We start from the raw sequence: 19,317 nt of genomic DNA, 5'->3' as shown, positions 1-19,317 counted from the left end.
ACTACATACTTGATTTTTCAGAAATGAAATAAAAGAGGAGGTTTCATTTGCACTGAAGGATGAGATTTCCCTCTGGATTTGCTGCCCTCTAGATATCTTTCAGTATAAAACCGCTGTGCTTTTTAAATGGATTTTGCAATAATCTGCTTTAGCTGAGGATGCAACAGGGAGGGGATAAATGAGTACAAAGGCAGGGAAAAGGCAGCGTTTGAATAGTTTGTCAAGATGCTTTTTACAAAGATAAGGTGTTTTCAGATGATGGCAGTTGTCCAAAGGAAGGGGGGCGGTTATATGTGTCTATGGGGGAAGCAAATCAGCGCTAAAGAAGTGCTGGGTGGTTGTTGTTCTGGGACAACATGCTCCATTTGCTCTACAGAAGGAGCAGTGAGATTATCAGCGCATCATACCCACATACTGCTCCACCAATGGGCGTTAGGGCTGATGTGAGAAAACTGAAGTGAAGAGGCGTATTTCTTCCCCAAAACTCCCTCGCTATGTGTCTCTTGGATAATACAGCTCTGCAAAGCTTTTCTCAGTGATGCCAAGCTTTGGGTTGGTAGTGCCACTCCAGACATTGCAGATTTGTTTGGTTTTCTCTGCAGCAGAGAATTAAAATATTTCAGAGAATTTAACAGAACCCTATTTGCTAGATTCTCCATTTCCAGCCCTGTGGTGATTCTGATCTTTCTGGTATGGATCTCAACAGAAAATTTGTTAGTAGAGGGATGTGCACAAGTGTACAGATGCATAGTGCAATAGGAGTTTCAGAGAAAAATATCATATGAAGCAAAAGCAGTATTGGTGATTCATTATAAGATGCTACTAACAAGATGAGGGTTAGGTAAGCAGGGCAGCCTATAAGTAAAAGGTAACCATAACAGAATTCTTCAGTTTGTTCAGAGCCAATCAGGAAAAAGATGTTGTTCAGAATACCTAGAGCAAAAAGACATCTAAAGGTCCCTCCAAATGAGGCAAGACAAATAAATTGTTTCAATTATCTATTTTGTGTCTTAGCCAGGCTGTTTACTTCAGGAAAGACTTTGAGAAGAAAAGAACCACTTTATTATTAGATGGAGAAAATAAGGCCCAGCTTTTGGACCCCCAAATATTTATGCATGTATCCTACACAGCTTTCAAGTAATTTGGCTCATGCACAAACATTTGTGTAGACTTCCCTGCAGACCAAACCTTGTAAGAAAAGTACTTTTTGACAAATCCCAAAGAAACAGCCATTGCAGCAAGTGCTGCTTGCGTTTCAATGTCTCCGAGATCAGACCCTGTGATCTGACAGCTTGACAAAATTATAACCTGGCATGTAGAAAGCACCACTTGTCAAGGGAAACTAAGGGAAAAAACAGTTATTAACTCTTAAGGTCAATTTAGGGTGATCGATATTATTAATTGCATGTGAATAAGTAGCAACAGCCGTTCAGCACTTTAGCAATTATCTGAGATTCAATACAAGTATTAAATACTAACGGTATTCAATCATGGATGGTTAAGAAAAGAAGCTCCTAACTCTTCTCACCTTTTGCAGGTGAAGGAAGAGTTCCTTCATATTAAAGTACTGCTGGATACCCGCAGCCCCGTGCTCAGACCAAGTGCATATGGGAGTCAGAAAGGCAGCATTTTGTCTGTCTTGTCTTTCTTGACACTGGAAACAGAAATCTCCATCTAGCACAAAAGGTCCTGCCTTGGCAACATTTCCAGCCTTACCAGAAGCTGAAAATTCCCAGATCCACCCAGACAGCCTGCTGCCAAGAGATTACAGCATGACTTTATCTGTCTTGGAACAGGAATGGGCAAATACACATGAAAACATGCATGCAGGGACGAGCAGACTGAAAGGGCATACTTTCTTACACAGCACATGGCACCGCAGACACTTCTGACTAGGGTCCTACCAATTAGTCAGAAAAAAATCCTCTCTGAATGCCATAACTTTATCACACATCCAATCCCAAATCCATCCTTTCACTTCCCTGTTCGATGTCAGTTCTGAATCCTCAAATGTTTTTCTACTCAGGTGGTAAGAAAACATAAATTCTTAAGTTTTAAACACATAAGCCTTTTCTCACAATTTTATCACAACTGTTTTCTGACTGTAATTTATCTGATTTAACCACTTCATTCCCAGGCACCAGCTTCTACAGCTAAACACTTTGTTGTGGACACTTGTTCACTCAGCAGCATTGGGGAATAGAAAGGATGCTGAACCCATGGCCCGTATTTGATTAACCTAGGCCAGCCAAGAGCGGAAAAATTCCCAATCAAAGATAATTTGTATTACATGTGTAAGTGTCCTCAAAAATATCACACGCCTTTTAAAGTACTTAGCCTAAATGGCCAGACCTTGGCTGTTTGCACCGAAACTGCTGGGAAGAAAGAATAAGTGCTACATGGTTGTTACGCTATGCCACTTGTTAATATGTTAAGTCATTAACATTAATAACAAGCCATACGTTAAGTCATGCCACTTGTTGCTTTGCCTGCAAAGTGTTCATTTACTATGGTGATAAGCAGAGATGAGGAACCTGAACAGAATAAAAGTCTTGCTCTTGCTTTGGACCAGAATCTCAGGTAGATATTAGTATTTATAAATTCAAAGACTGCCACTGGTTCAGAGCTAAATTTTGGGCACTCATCCAAATTGAACCCAAAGCTTAAACCTCTAGACATGAGACTTCCTCTCCACCAAGCATTTCTGTAATTAATACATCTTTTTTTAAAAAAACTCTTAAAAAACAAACAATCAATCGAACAAAATGTATCAAATGAGCTGGAAAAGTACAGAGAAAAGGAGGTATTCAGTGAGAGCCCACAAGCCATAGCTCCAAATTACATAAGTGAAGGACAAGCAGTGTCCTTTATATAGGAGAGTTTATTTTCCTGTCGTGATCCAAACTAATAGTGAAGGTGGGTTCACTTGTCAGATGTATTATTCCAAAAGCAGGATGACGCTGTCTAGTGTCAGAGTTAGCCACCCCCAAAGTGTACGGGGCCATGATTTTCCTCCAGTTCCACAGCCAACATCAACACTTCTTCCTACCAGCCGAACCTAAGTGAAATTTCTCCTTCCAGCAAACAAAGCCTGCTAAGGCACCTGCTGCCCTGAGGCAGGGGGACTGATTGATGAGGTTGCCTAAGCTTTGTGCTGACGTATGAAAGCTGTGACAGAATCTGGAGGCGTGAAATCTGGTAAAAGTGGATGAGAAGGCAGAGGCACTTTATTTCTGGTCTATTTTAATCCAACGCTGCCTATAGAAATTTGCAAGTAAGATATTTCAGTGCTGTTTTAAACAAAAATGTACAGAGGGCTGAGCTGAGGGAGGCACAGAAGTGGAAGGAGACAACTGGTACAGATTGGTCAGAAAGATCACATTTTCAGCTACACTGCACAACACTCTTATATCTCCCACTTCAGGATGCCAAAAGTATCCCTGTCACTGTCTCTGTGTGTGCTTACCTTTGGCAGCTTCTCTAAGATGGGACATCCTCCCAGGTGTTCCCCCGGGGAACACTGGGAGATAGTCAGCCAGCACAACATCCTCTGCTCTGTTCCAACCTCCAGACCATGACAATAAGTTAGAGCCAGGGAACACAGCTGGGCCCGTCACCATGTGTGGCTGACCACTGGGTGCCAGGGTACCTCCCAAGAGCACGTGGCATCCGACAGGAGAGTATTCCTCAACTAGGCACAAGCTCAGTAGCTCAGTGGCCCCAGATGAGAGAAGTTCAGTCATGGGCTCATGCTGCAATTATACCCTATTAACCTAGCAGATTTCCAGACCATCAGGTACTGATGGCATTACAGTTTATTTGCACAGAGTAAACCTTTATAATAGCTTTAGTAGGCAGCACTCTTTACTACAAGGTCTGGCACGTGTAGAGGGAAACGTGGCCTGCCTAGGTGACTCTGCTACAGAGAGCCTTGTCTTTGTGGTGTAGAGCCGAGGCCCAGGAATCTTGACTGTTCCTGTTTTTGCCAGAGAGCTCTTGTGCAAATCCCCTGCCAGTGCTGGACTTCAGCAGCCTGGCACTGTTCCTGGCATTGTCTTTGTTGTGACCCTCTTTTCATAACACCTTGTAAGATCATTTAGAATCTTTATAAACAAGGCACCACAGGAATACAGACAGCAAGTTGTCAATGTCATGTTGTTGCTTGGTTTACTTAGAATTCCATACAAATACATGCACCCTCTGCAGGGATCTAAGCACAGAATAGTGACCTTGAGGAAACAGCTAGCTGCCAGGGTCTGCTTGGCTCTTTCAGCCCAATAGCTCTATACACTCTACTTGATAAATAAATGAGCATTTTTCTATTATATGTAAATTGACAATAAGTAAGTGGGAACCATTTAAAGTTCCAGTCATTCTCATCATCTATATACAGATAAAAAGATAAACTAATCAAAGCACCTGCAGAACATCACATTCTGGACAGTTACAGAGGCAAAACAATATTTTTTAATGACATATCAAGGTGACACTATCACCTTCTCACCAGAGCGATTAGCCCACACTGGTGAGACCTGGATTCTTGTTGGTATAAGTGAAATTAATCCCACTTGAGTTAGCTCAGTTTATATCCATTGAGGATTTATCTATTAGTTTGCTGCAATGACTTCCACTTCCCCATGTTCCCAGGGTGATCAATGAATTATTGATTTGTATACAGTCCCTATGGCACTTTTCAGACTTTCATTGTTGCTGCACTTTTTTTCAATTGTCCCACGTTTTCCCTTCCCGCCTCCTTTTAAAACTTTGACCATATAATTGACTTAAGCTTCTAAATGAGATATGTCTATAAAGAGCATCTGGGTCAGCCAGCCTTAATTTGAAAATGTCATTACTCCCACACTAAATTTCCCCCATCAATCCCACAGCAGCCATCAGTTTGTACGTCTCCCAGAACAACCTTAGTGAAGTTGTGATCTTTTCATCTTTCAAAAAGAAGGAAAATAGGTGGAGGAGATAAGAAACCACCACCCAGAGCAGTGAAGGCTGGAATTGTTCAGGGAAATAGAGCAAAGAAGTATTCTCATTTCTACAGATGTTTTGGGCTGTAAAGGTGCAAGGTTTTATGTGGAGAAGGGAAAAGAGTAAGTTTTTAGCTTATGCTTATCTGAATTCCAACTATCTTTAAGTCAATTTCATTTTGCAAAGTTCAGAAATATTCAAGAAGCTCCTGAGGTTCGGAATATCATTACCAGGTCTTTTGCATGGCCTTTCCTGCAGGTAACTGAAGAAGCTGTTTCTGGGTCAGTGGAGTTAAAAGGATTACATCTGAACTAAACATGGGATGCTTTTTACTTTCTTAACCTGAAAGTCAAACAGCTAATATGCCTAGTCTCTCTCTCTAGTCAGTTTGATGAAAGGCACTTTCAGAAGGCCAATCATTTCATCCTATAATAGGTGTTAAAAATAGGCTCAATATATTGCCCTCTGTAGCTGCTTTCCTAGATATTTAAATGTCTCAAGGAGCTGGATCAGTATCTTTAGCCATAAGGGACTGGATTCAGTTGGAGGTGAAGAAGCCTCCATCCAGGTGTCTACATGTGAGTGATATGTCCAGGTTGCCATCACTGGGAGATTTTGTCAGTACAGTAAGCAAGTCTGTGAGAGCAATGCAGCTCACCCTCAAGCAGACAGATAGGTTTGATTGGTTTGATTGTGTAAATTGTCAGCTGGAGGTGTCCAGTGTGGCCTGCAGCTGCCACTCTGGAACAGCAAAAGTCCTGTACCAAATCTTCAGCTCTCTATGGATGTCCCACTTACTCCAGGGCATCTCAAATGGACCAGACACCTACATTTAAGCAATGGGACTGAGGCCCTGGTGCTTGCACACCTCTCTGGACCTCTCTGGCAGTACTGACTGTCCATCACCAATTATAATCAGAGCACAGCAGGCATTTCACATGTAGACACCTCCATGCAGATGCCAATGTTTTCCTAACTCTTGTGTTAAAACCCACCCAGGTATTACACACCAGTTGTGACACAGCAGCACCACAGCAAAGTGCTTTTTATCCTGTGTACCTCACCGCATACAGCCCATTTCCCCAAGGAGGACACAGAGACAGCACAAACGAACTTGACGTCACCAATCACTCACCACTGGTGCTGCAGAAACAGGCTCAAGAACAAACCCGGCTCAGTGGGTTAATTGGTGTTAGCTCACTGATGAAAAAAATTAGGTTGAGTCATAGATGTAACAAGAAACAGAACCTGAGCCCTGAAGGAAGCATCTCCAGCAGAGTCAGTAACAAAGCCTAAAGTCTCACGATTCCTGCTCTGGCATCATGGCCACAGCCCCCGTACAAAGGGCTGTAAGAGATCAGGGTCTCCTCCTGAACTATTTGCTATGCCCTAATTACAAGCAAAAAAGAATACAAATGCCTCTTTGAATTTAATCAGAAAGTGTACAGGCTTGTATTATCATGGTAACAAAAGCAATACAGTTTTGTTGAGCTCCAGTGGGGCATATCAACAAAAGCAGCAGCATGTTTTGGAAAACAGTAAATCACTTTCTTAACAGATACACCAAACTTTGGATGCTTTCAGCTACACTTCAATATGGTAAAGAAAATAGGTACTTTGGGTTCAAACTTATTATCATTCAACTGCCTGTTTATAAAGGAATGGTAGGAGATGTTTAAAATATGAGTGCAAGTAAGAGCTCTTCAATCTCATGAGCCAATCTGAAGTTGAGTGAATCACTCATCTGCAGTCAACTAATAGGAGGAGAAAATCAACTCTGAGAAACCAATTATAGTTCTATACCTCCATCCTCCAGGATGTGATCCCAAAGTTGAGAAACCAGTCTCCAAGATTCACTGGGAATGTTCTGCATGCCAGAATAGGGTGAACTTGTTTTCAGAAGATCTATATGGAGACATATAGACTGAAAAAGCAAGATGCAACATAGCATGGTCAACTAGAAGTATTAAACCTAGAAGGTAAAATTACAGGGCTCAGAATTTGAAATTCCAGTCGAAGCAGGACAGTGAACAGAATGAAGTTTTAACCCAGCTGATACAGTGAAACAAGGATTTGCCTACCTTGCCTTATCAGTTTGAATAAAATTCAAACTGATAGGTTCCTGTTGTCCTCTCAGGATACCAGCTCCCAGTACTCTTTAGGGGAGATGTTGTAGAGCTCCATCATGCAGTCTTTATGATCTCCACAAGTAAAATGAAATGTCAAATAATAATCTAGAAGGGGCTCAAATAGAGTGTCCTATTTGGGGCTCCATCATTTTGTGCTGAACTCGGGGATTGCACTTGCTTATGGAATTCAGCTTTCCTGAAAATGGAAAGGACTTCAAACAGCAGGGTTTCAGTACTTACAGTCCCTGAAGTCTTTGATGTAACAGGGTCCCTTTGAAAGGGGGAGCCTCTATTTCATCCTCAGTGCCAGAACTGCTACATAAACCATCATGGCCCTTTGCCTGGATTTGGAAACACTGGGCATGATTTTCAAAGCAACCAAGCACCTAAAGTTCCAGCTGAACTCAACAGTTCTAGAAAACAAACTCACAACAACTGACCAGACAAAATAATACTTCTCTTCTGAGAAAAGTTCGCTTTAATTTCCCTTTAACTTTGGCTTCTCCAAGTGGAAAATTAGACAGCAATTTCTCCTAGACACAAGATCTGAAGTTTCACTCTCCCACTCCAGTTTTTTGGGAAGGTAAAAAATTAAAAACAACTTGTCCACCAGCTCAAAGATCCTACCTTGTACTGTGAAGTGTGTAGGGGGGGAATCACAAACTGCATAATTACAATTTGCCTTTTTCTGGCAGGATGATCAGAAAACATACCTATGTTTTTCTATTAGCTGGAGCCAAACAAAACATTCACAACTTGGACATCTTTGAAGAGTTCACAAGATATTGTTGATAATTAACACAAAGCTTTTCCTCAAGGCTGTGCCTATAATCTCTATTTCCCACTCCATAGTTCTGCTACTAGGAGGAAATTTTCTTTGTCTTAATGATTAATAAAGTGGTTTTGGAAATTGCTCTAGGCAACATCACCAACATCTTATTGTGCTATCTAGCCCAAAGTAGTTTTGGGTATTGGAAGAGATGTCAGACCTGTCTGCTATTCTGCTGGTGTAGAAGTAACAAGATCACTGCATGTTGGTCTGAGTCTCAGACACGGAAACCTGCTCTAAAGAAACATTTGGTGATGGCGCTGATGTAAAAGTGGTTCAAGCTTTTTGTAGAGTCTTAGTTCTCTTGAGCTTTGACAGTTATTGTGGTTTTCATAAATGGAAAGGAAGGACCCAAACCTACTGACCCCGAATGTTAGTGATCCAGCTCTACTGTGCATCTTACATCTGGAGAAGCCCACAAGCCTGCATATCATCAAACTGTCACGTCAGGCAGCTGAATTACTGTGTGACGACATGAGCCACAACATCCCATGGCATTAGAGAGGGAAGACTTTTCTCACAGCAGAGCACTGAAAAAGCTGAGCAGCAGGACCCTCAGGACTGTTGGAGAGCTGAGTGGATCAGCTATGCTGCTCTGCTCCGTGCTGCCACGGCTAAACTCATTTTGCATCTAAATGAGCTAACTTAAAAGTGACCTGGGCACCTCTGCACCATCCTTTCCTCCCTTCTGTGACTAAAGGAAAAGGTGAAACACAGTATTTCCAAAATTTACAGTCTAGTTTACCACCCATAAATATAGAGCTTCTCCAGGCATCTTGTGGCTGATGCTGCTGCAAATACCTGGTGAAAACCTAGAAACATTGTATACTGGAGCTTAGTGATATGGAAATAATCATGCAGAACAGAGAAGAAAGCCAGCAGGGTTATTCCAGAAACCTGTAAATCCATGTATGTATTTATTTATTTTAATTTGTGTCATTTAATGTTACTATAAATCATTATTTTCTGATCAGCAGAACACACTGCAGTGTTCAGATGTACAGATCTCAGGAATGAGGCACAGCATCCTATGCCTCCTAGTTAGTTGTGCTGGCATAATGCACGGTGGCTGGGCACCACAGCCGGTACAGCTGTGAGCTGACAATGCTACAAGGAGGCAGCAGCAGGTATAGAGGAGGATGAGCAACAGCAGCATCACACACTTGGGAAAGCAAGGCAAGGAATGGGAGATCCTAGGAAAGAGGGAAGGATACATGAAAGCAGAGATCAGAAGAAATGGAGGAGGAGGACTGACAGGCAAAAACACAGGGTAAAGGAGAAGTGGAAGTGAGGAGGTAGTAGATCTGTTATCTGTCTAAAAGAGTGAAGAACCACTGGTTAAAGTTGATGAAAACTGCTGATTTCTACTAACAAAGGGTCTGGGCATGAAATATTTGTTAATGTTTGGGGTTTTTTTTCTTAGAACTCTTCACAGAACCCCACTGAGATTTTTTTCCAGGTAACATGGGCAGTCTGTCAGCCTTCCCTGGCAGCATGGAAGCAGTCAGGTACCTTTGCAGCAGCACTGGGGAACAAAGAACACAATGAAGATGCCACAAATCATCCCAATTTGCATAAAATTAAGATAGAAAAAAACACATTGTTAAGAGTAAAGGTATGGTTTCTGATTATATTTTCCTCTCAAGTGATCCAGGCTATTCACTATAAACATACAGGGATGTTGTTAAACGATGTTGACATTGAAACTGTATCTAATTCATGTATGGCATTTTGGGGGGAAATGAATACATTGCCTCTTCTTTCTTCTTCTGAAGTTAGATTCTTTGTCATATTCATTTTTTGTTTCCCTTGTACCAAATTCCTCCTGTTACATAGCTAATTCAAGATACCTTTTTTAAAAAAAATAGTACAATATGTACCTCTAGTGAGTGACACTGACAGTGCTAAAGAGGATTCAGCTAGCCAGCCCCTGCTTTTGCCTAACAAGTTGGAGAGTCTTACCTTTTTTGTTAATATTTTTCTTTCTCTATGTATGTGTCCACCACAAAGATGCTGTCTTGGTGCTACCTGCAGAAAGGTCCCCCCACCATAGCTGCCACTGATGGTCCTCAACTCCCAGTTTCTGCCCTCCTGCAGTTCCCCAGAACAGCCTTTACAGCCTCTGTAGGACTTAAAATTTAAAAGCAGTGTGTCGGCTTTCTCAACAATATTCACCTTTTCAGACTTGTAAACCTGACAGACATACAGAAATAACCTGCAGCTAACCTCTCTCAGAAGCTGTAAACAGATCACTCATCCCCTTCCTTAGTTCCTCACCTCCCAGGACACCTGAAAGCAGGTCCCGATGTCACTTGGCTGGGATCACACCATCACAGAGTGGGAACAAGTCATGGGACTGATGCAGCATGGAGATGCCAAGGACGGTCAGGGCTTTTTGGACAAACAGCCTGACACGACCACATCAGCCAAGAGTTATGCAGCAAGCTCCCCTCTTTTTTATTCACGGTATCCTACACGGGCCAAAGGTCCTTTGAGGTTTATCTAAATTAGAGTGGTTGCTGCTTCTTACTCCATGACAAGACCGGCCCAGTTGGAGTTATAACAGATTAATGATGAGGTGTGGTATGTCTTTGCAGAAACCTTGCTCTTTAGATCCTACTGTGACACCATCTTCCCTTTTTTTGTTTGTTTTCTTACTTTATGTTCTGTTTTCAACCAGTTTATAAAACAGAAATGTATGTCTGGGTAAGGCGCTTGCGTGCTTCCTCAAATTATCCGATTCCCATTTTTAACTTTGAGTATAATTGTTACCCTCCACTTCTCCAAAGAAATAGCTGTTTTTAATTAGGGAAGGCATATTTTTGCTGCAGAACAGCTATTTCACACTAAGCTCCTTCAGAACTTTTCAGTGTACCATCTGGAGCTGATGATTTGCTGCTTTTTAAATTATCGATTTGTTCCAGCTCTTCTTCTGACACATCTTGATTACCAGAAAAGAGCAAGTCCCAGTAGGTATTGCTCTGATATTCTCTGTGCTCAAAACTGATTCAAAGAAATAATTTATATTCTCAGCAATGTCTTTATCTTCTTTAATTTCTGCCTTTAATTTTCAGTAATCCAGTTTCTGAACTACCAATTAATAATTCCTAGTCTTCTGACTGACAAACCTGAAGCATTCTTATTTTGTACGTAGCTGTTTGCAGTCCACTGTATTTTCTTTTAATTTCCCTTTCATCTAGTCTTTATGTGAATTAATACACCAATGTATTGGTAAGCTAAGGTTAGAATTTCAAATTTGGAAAGCTTCCCATGTCGCAAAAAGCTGACCGGTCCTGCCATTCAGTTGTACCGGTTTACTCCCTGCCTGCCTAGTATTATCTTTGTTAGCAGCATATGTGCCCTCCAAACTCTGTATTGTTCTTAAGTGGAATTCATGGCATCTTTCAGCATATTTCTTCCAGTACACCTCCCTCAGAAGCTTTCTTGACTAACCCTTTCAACATGACCAAAACCTGGATGTTCTGAAGTTCAAATTTCGGTCACTTTTCTCTGTGTGTACTTGATTTCCCATTATGCTACTGGACCATATTGCATTACTATGTGTGTTAGCAGCTTCCAATGCAATCTTGTCTTTAATTCCTTCTGGCATGTTGCTTAAGATTAAGAAGCAAAAATCAGGATATCAGGATTTAGGCACCTTAAAAAGGGGAATTTTGATCTGAAATTCCATACCTACTGGCCCAGGCTGAAAATAAAAGGTACCTACCCCTTGTTTTAGATCTGCCAAAGACAGAAACCAGGCAGTAGCTGGCAAACCTGGAGTGTGGAATCCAAACCAGTAACAACCTGGTGGTGGATGCTGTCTTTCTGTAACAGCATAGCGTTGTCCATTGCTTCTGGACATGGAAAGGCTTCACACAAGGGAGGCCAAGCCAGCATTGCCCATGTCAAACGATACAGCAGGCAGGCACCAGGTGCCAGGAGAGAAGAAAGCACATGCTTTCCCACTTGTTGGGGAAAGGTTCCTGGCTGAGAAAGAACAGCAAACTTTCTGGGGTGAAAGGAAGCCTGACGCTATAGGTTGGTGGTTTGGGGTCTCAGATGAGAGAGGTCTCCTAGGTTTGAGTCATTTTGCTTTATTTTTTCCAAGAGTTCAGTCCTTAAAACAAAATAGGTAACTTACTGTCTGGTGCCTGCTGAGACTCTCCTTTAATACATAGGAAGAGCTTATCTTTCCGAGATGGAGATGTGCAGGACCACATTTATGGAGTTAAAGTCATGGCCTGAGCCCTAAATCATCTCCTGCTCACAGCACTCACTCATGAGGCCTGGGATTGAGCAACATCTAGTCCCAGCCTTAAAACCTGACAGTCCTTCAGCAGAGCAAGCTGAATTGTGCCTCAAGTCCACATGGAAAGCAAAGGTATTTGAACAGGCTTGATTTGGGCTACTTTATTTCTGTTATGTTCCTTTCTAAATTGTTAGAAGCTTCTTCAGTATTTTCTTCTGTTTTTCTGCTGCTGACACACCTAATTGCTGCCGGACAACAGAGTTTCTCAACCCCATCCGTACCCAGCTCCCTCCTCACACACTGCCAAATGATTCCTCATGCAGCATGTCAGCTGAGCTTTAAATCATTTATTGTTAGCAAGCAGCTGGGGAAAAAAAAAAATTAAAAAGTCAGCCTACCTCTGGCCATGCAAAACACGAGAATTAGTACTGCTCTGCCTGCCAAAACCCCTGGCAAGGCTAAATACCAAATTGCTGTTAATGGTTTAGGAAGAGAGGGGATGAAATGCAGCACAACAGATATAATATGCAAATCCTTTACTGGCCTCCCTGGTGGGTCCACAACACGTGTGGTTTGGCCATACTCCCCACGGATGGCTCTCTCCTCACCAACCACTTTGCCGCCGCCAGCCACGCTCACTTCAGCCACAGAGCACTGGCTGCAACAATCTCAAAATGACCTCATAGCAGAACAGAGGCTGCATGTCGTGACACCATGTAAACCACCCAAATACCTGCAGTAGGCTTGCTGTCTGCCTCTGTGCCTGAATGTAAAAAGACCTTATTTTGGTAACACCCGTTCAGATAGAAAATGGCTCAGGTAGAAGACTTGGGGAATTAGAGCTGCTGACTTATGTCATAGATAAAACCCTGGTCACTGGTTACGCATGCAAAAACACTGAGAGTCATAAGCCTTCCTGCAACTGGGGAAAAGGCCTTTACTGAACTTTTCCATTAAATATTCTGCAAATACCCAGTCTGGTGACTTTGTGCTGCTACAGCCACTGCCAGGGCATCCGCTGACCTGATTCAGCTCCTGATGTTCTTTTCTGGCCAAACTTGAAGCCTCTGAATCCAACGAGAGGATGCCAATAAAACAGCAAATCAACAGAAAATGTCACCACAACCATCTGACCTTTTGCTCTGCTGAGGCACCTTGGACTGAAAAAAACGCAAATTCCCCTTTACCACCTCAAATTCTCCCATCCTGAACCAGCTGCAGACTGATGTGCTCATTGTGGCCCAGCAGTACAGGAGGGAGGCAGGCCCCTCATGCCCCAAGACATGGGGCGAGGGTGCCCCGGAGCTGGGCACCCCATCAGGTGCTTGCAGCACCTCTGCTCTGTGCACCCCGCGCCCACCGTGTGCCGGAGGCAAAATGGCATCACATCCCGCGCTTGGCCCTGCTCGAGCGCTCGCCACCGGGCCACAGAGCCTCCCTTGCGCTTACCTTTCCCAGACACGTGTGTTTGGGGACAGGCCGCCTCCGAGGGCGGCGGAGGGAAGCTGGCAGGCGGCGGGTCCCCGAGGAGCCCCCGCAAGCCGGCGCGCTGCTCCCCACCCCTCGCAGCGATGCAGCGGGCACCAGGCAGACACTTGGCTTTGGCACAGCGCTTCTCAGGCGGTTGCTCCGATGAGGGCAATGAGCTGTGAAGCTGCTCCCCGCCTCGGTGTTACCAGCTCACCAGCCATGTAGTCCAAGGAAAAAACATCGCCTTCAAGCCTTAGCGTCATCCCCATGGAGGACGTAGGGTTGTCTGTCTGGGAATGGCATTACATACCAGACCGGGATACAGTCCGGGTTCAACACTGACACCTTCTTCTCCCAAAAGAAAACAAGGACCCCAAAGCATAACATGCAACACAGATGGAAAACAGGGAGGACCGCATTGAAAGATGCTTCTGGGTCAGGGCTGTGCCGCTCGCCCGGTCCAACAGCACCATCTCCTGGGTGGCCTCGGCCACGCCGCCGGCTGCCGGCAGCTCACCCCCGAGAGCATCTCCCCGCCAGGACCCCCTCCGCAACCTGCCTCTGGAGCCACAGGAAGTTTTTAGTCTATTTGCTTTTATTTGCTTTCCTTTCAGACAGTATCAGCCTTCTCGCACCTGTTTCCTTTCACATATTACTGCTTCTCATGGAGCGTCACAGACAGATGAGTAAATACATTAAAAGCTGAAGGAAAGCACATCCTAGATTCTGCATGTTTTGAGAATCAGCAGTACTAGATGTTCTTGAACACCAGTCCTAAAACTGATCTCTTCTAAGTTGTGAAGGTCTGAATACGTACCCAGTCTTTATGGACCACATAACCTTTGAAGTAATCAAAAGGCACCACTTTTTGGAAAAATACCTGAATTTTCTTTAAGAAAAAAAATAAATCCCAAAACAAAACAACAACAACAACAAATCCCAAACCCCCACCCCCCCAAAAAAAACCCAACCAAACCAAAAATACAAACCTAAATCTACCTGGACAGCTGTTTACACTTTGTTAGACCAGTGAAATTGTGGCTAAGAACAGAAATGTTAGGCTTCATAGTATTACCATTCAATGGGGAAATCTTGTTGACAAGTAGTATTTCAGAGATACTCATTGTTGTGTGTGTTTGAAAGCTCTAAAACTCTTGTTGAGGCATCCCTGTAACAGCATGGGTTTTTTCACTCACTATATCATAGGTTTAAGACCAAAGGCTCCAAAACTTTATTCTCTCTATAGCTGTTATAATACAAGTAGCAAATCGCTTCTCTGTATTTCAGTCTATATTAGTCTGCAAAATGAAGATTTGAGTGCCCTGCTTCACTGTTTTGATTCTAAACTGTACATAAAATCCTTCAGGCTTTGAAGAAGGTGCTTATACAAGAAAAAAAAAGTATAATTAAATATTTTTTTTCTTAGCTCAACACTCCTCCAAAGCCCCTTTTGACTCAATTCACTGTTAAATGCCAAGTAAGGTTTTACAGAAGCTCATCTTTAAAAGGTGCTAAGTAAGCCCCCTGTGCAAGCTTTATGTTAGAAGGGATAACAGATAACTACAAAAACATAGACACTCATGCCAGCATCTCAGTGTGTCTGTAGGAACAGTCTCATGGCTGTTTCTGCAGAACAGCTGCAACAATTTAAAAAAAATTGTCCCTCCATTGCTTCCTAGAATTAACTTCTTTAATTAGAAAAGCTGTTTCAATATTAATATTGAACTTGGCCCTTGGATTCTTCTGAGGCCTGTACAAACCATCACCACCTGCACATATTTAAGGTAAACAAGGTACTTGGAAATTACTGCATATATTTCAACAGCTACAGAAAAGTTTCTAGTGACACCCTCCATCTTTAGGAAAGTCTATTTTGTTTATTTACTCTGATTCAAAGGTCTTAAAACATTAAAATCATTTCAGAATAAAAGTCACCCTTGAAAGGAGTTCATTCTTCTCGAGAGGGGAGCACAAGCCAGCAGCCTGCTGTTCTGCAAGCATGTCTGCTGTCTGATTAATAAGACGTGATCTTCAAAACTGTGAAGATATGAATGCTTGCTCATTACAGGCAGCACTGCACGTTCCTCTCAGCCACACCCTGTGACTACCATGAATTTTTATACAGTACAATGGTCTTCCTAAGTAAAACCGCCTCTGCTCCTGGCCTACTCCCTTACTTCCAGGGAATTAAGGCATGTGCAAGAAGCTGGAAGATAAGGCAGAGTTTATAAATCAGACTCTTAGCTACTTCAGCCATATTTTCTGTGTAGCTAAAACCTGGTTTTCCCAAAAGATGTGTCAGGATAGGTCTAAAGTAGTTAAATCAGTCAGGAGTTTCTATAGCCCTGATCAGACCAGATAAGGGACAGCAGCGCTGTAAGATAGAGCTATTCAAAGAAACAAGCAGCATTCCAACAATAAAGTCAAAAGCAAATAATGAAGGAAAGCCTGTTTTCATCTCAACTCTTTCAGACAAAAAGCAAGCTCAACCCACCATCCAGCACAATAAACAATCCAAAGCCTTCGAAGTCTCGTTACCTTTCCTCATTTTCTTTCCACCTTTGCTCACAGACTCTTTAACAGGTAATGCATACTTTGTAACTGAGTTTTTTCTTACACAATCCTGTAATACAGACGTTTAAAAGCCCCATGTAAGAAGATCTGGTTTCTACAGACGGGACATGCAAACTTGATTAGACAGGGACTTGTTGCTAAGGCTGCGTGCTCTGCTTTTTAACATTGCCCTTAGATGCAGGCACTGACAGGACCTTGATAGGATTCTTGGTGCCAGCTCAGCAGAGATTTCCCTTGGTACAATTCCCACACTTGACTGTTTTCTACGCACCTTGTTAATGTTGACAGAGTCCTGGAAAAATCCTGCCAAAGATTTTTAGAGAGGCAATGGAGAATATGGCCACATCCAAATACTTGCTAGCAAAATTAAGGGAAGGAAAAGGTCACTGGGGCTGAGAAACACACTTATCATGTAACCCATTAAGATGTTGTGAGCTGTTAACTGCTCGTTTTCTCAGGGAAATGACTTTTGGTTGAACTGATTTGAACACTTCCAAATCAAAACTAGCAACAAAACAAGGGTTTGCAACCAGCTTCCTTCTGCTCCCCGCCTGGCCCAGTTCAAGACGACCAAAGAAACCCCACCTTCTCTTTGGTGAAGGTTTGGGATACCAGATCGTTTTTGGAATATGAACAATCTCATTTGCTTAAATCAAATGACCTTGCTTTGTATGCAAGAGGCAAGAAGTGTTAGGAGATGCAGAAGATTAGCTCTCTTTATGATCTGGTGAGTAGGTTGGTCCACTCGGCTCAGCCTTTTACCACAGCAGCAGCACCAAGGACATCCTCAGAATAAAATGTACATAATTATGATAATACTTTCCAGTTTGGCAAGCATTCATACTACAATCCTATAATATTAGAATAACAATCATTTACATGCATTCATCTCATTGTAAGCCTTCAGCAGTGCAACAGAGCCCAAATGAGTCCAGAATCTCACTGGAGGAGCAGCCAGCCAGGACACCTGCCCAGTACAATGCGCTAAAACACAAATGCAGGAACGGGACTACGCAGTACTTAGGAGCCGGCAGCTCCACAAAACCAACCTTGATCTGTAGAAGCCCTGCAGGTGACACTGCTCATGCACAGCCCTGACACCTGCCTTAATTCTTATCCCAGCAGACCAAACTCAAGACGAGGCAGCTTTGCTTCTTTCTTCACCAAAGATGGCAAGGGTAGCTCCCCATCTTTGCTCTTGGCTGTCCTCAGCAGCGTCAGCCAGCCTTCCCAAGCCATGTTCCTGAGCACCGTTACCTCTTCGGTCTCTGTTTTCCTGCAGAGTGATCAAGGAAGCACAAGCAGCAATGCCAGTGGTTTTTCCCCATCATTCTCCCCACCTCCTGTGACAAGCCACTCCTCCTGGGGGGAAGAAGTCACCCTTTACCCCGCAGAACCCTTCGCATCCCCCCGACCAGGAGAGGCTGGCGAGCCTCTGGATGAGATCCTCATGGATCTCTCCAGCTAGCACCAGCCCCCCAGCATCAGCTCAGCACATCCACTGATTGTCACCCCAGAATTCAATACTATCATCAGCTGCCTCCTCTAATTGCACAAGAGCATGGGAGGAGCAGGTGCAAATCTTTCATCATGGAAAGACATGAATTTTTTGTCAGAAAAATCAGCTCATTTGCAGCAGCATCCCTTTTAGACTGGAAGCACATGCTCCCTTTTGCCTCCAGTTTGAGGGACAGCAAAAGTTGATGAGCAGAGTGCTGAATACAGCCCGTCTTCTAAAATGATCAACCTAACTGAAAACTAGTTTCTTGGGGAAAATGCTCTCAGTCAACCCCCAAAATAAGCCTCTTTCTTTGTGAGTATCTGAACTTTTCCAATTTAAGTAGACAGGGGTTTTTTTTCTGTAATTGTGGTGGGATTAACATAAGCATTTATATAGATGTAATACGTAAAACAACTGTTCATACACACGCAGCCTGGAAAGATATGGCTTGTACAGGAACGCAGGCAGAAGTCCCATTTTATATTCCCACTCTTGTGGCTTTGTCACACATGCTTTATGGTATCACCGTTGCTTTTACTTGCTCAGTCACAACCCATTACAGTCAGGTGAAGGATTGATATAGACACTACAGGGCAGGAACCCATGCTGGGAGAAAAATTTTGCTGCTTAGAGGGAAAACAAAAAAGACCCGACAATGCTAAAGTTACCTTTATGTTAAACTACTTGCAGATAGTACTGAAAGATATTCAACTTTCACAGAAGAGTATAGACTAAAGCTCTATGAAACAGTGGATTTGGGGTTTTGTTTTTAATAGATTTATTTAGTAGCCAGACTAAGAGTTAAGCATTGGAGCAGAAAATTATTTTCTTCATTACCTTATTCTTTATTTATTGTGTACATCTGTTTCAATAGGTCTTTTGGCACAAATAATAAAAGACTTTTGAAATTCACCTATTTTTCTGAACATCATTTTACATTCAGAATGGCAAAACCTACTTGAGAAAGATTAGCCATAAGAAAGCTTATTTGATTTGAATTCAAAGACAGGTAACACTGAAATGCTCAGAACTTACCTTCATCTGTATCTGAAGCTTTGCCTTTCATGAATGTGATGTGGTATATGAACAAAAAAGTCTTGCACTCCTGTCTCCATGCCTAACAGTCACAGGTGACTGCCTCTGCATGTAATTTATTCACACTCGGCAGTCATTCAGTCACCTCTGCTGGTACTGGGCAGCTGTCATGAACAAGGGACTACACAGAGCGCGTACACTCTGTATTTAATCCTGGTGATACTGACTGCATTAAAACTATACAGTAAGTTTACTGTAACCAGTTTGTCAAATTTTGTGAAGAACGTACCGGCATAGTTTCTCCACTAGACAGCTTGCTCAAGTGGACAGGAGAGATTTAGAACTGCAACTTCCATCAAATCTCTCTTGTCTACAAGTTCCAGCCTTGACTTCCTCTTCCACTGACCATTCATAGTTTTTCCTTTCTCTAACACACTTCCTATCCTATGCAGAGGAAAGTTTTTTAGGTTTCAAATCAAAAGTAGTGTCAGTTTCATTAGTCATTTAAAATAAAGAGTCATTTAAAATAAAATTAAAAAATCAACAT

General features: G+C 42.7%; 1 protein-coding gene across 1 annotated transcript in view; it reads right to left on the bottom strand.

The window, feature by feature from the left end:
* The window catches only part of TUNAR (TCL1 upstream neural differentiation-associated RNA), a 184,178-nt gene extending 170,102 nt beyond the window's left edge, over positions 1-14,076 (bottom strand). Inside the window, exon 1 of the mRNA XM_064460700.1 lies at positions 13,640-14,076. The gene's annotated coding sequence lies outside the window, so the exon portion shown is untranslated. The remainder of the gene's footprint in view (positions 1-13,639) is intronic.
* Positions 14,077-19,317: the final 5,241 nt, after the last annotated feature.

This window comes from Phalacrocorax carbo, chromosome 9 (genome assembly GCF_963921805.1).
Source record: "Phalacrocorax carbo chromosome 9, bPhaCar2.1, whole genome shotgun sequence".
NCBI lineage: Eukaryota > Metazoa > Chordata > Aves > Suliformes > Phalacrocoracidae > Phalacrocorax > Phalacrocorax carbo.
This window is presented reverse-complemented; position numbering and strand designations above follow the sequence as displayed.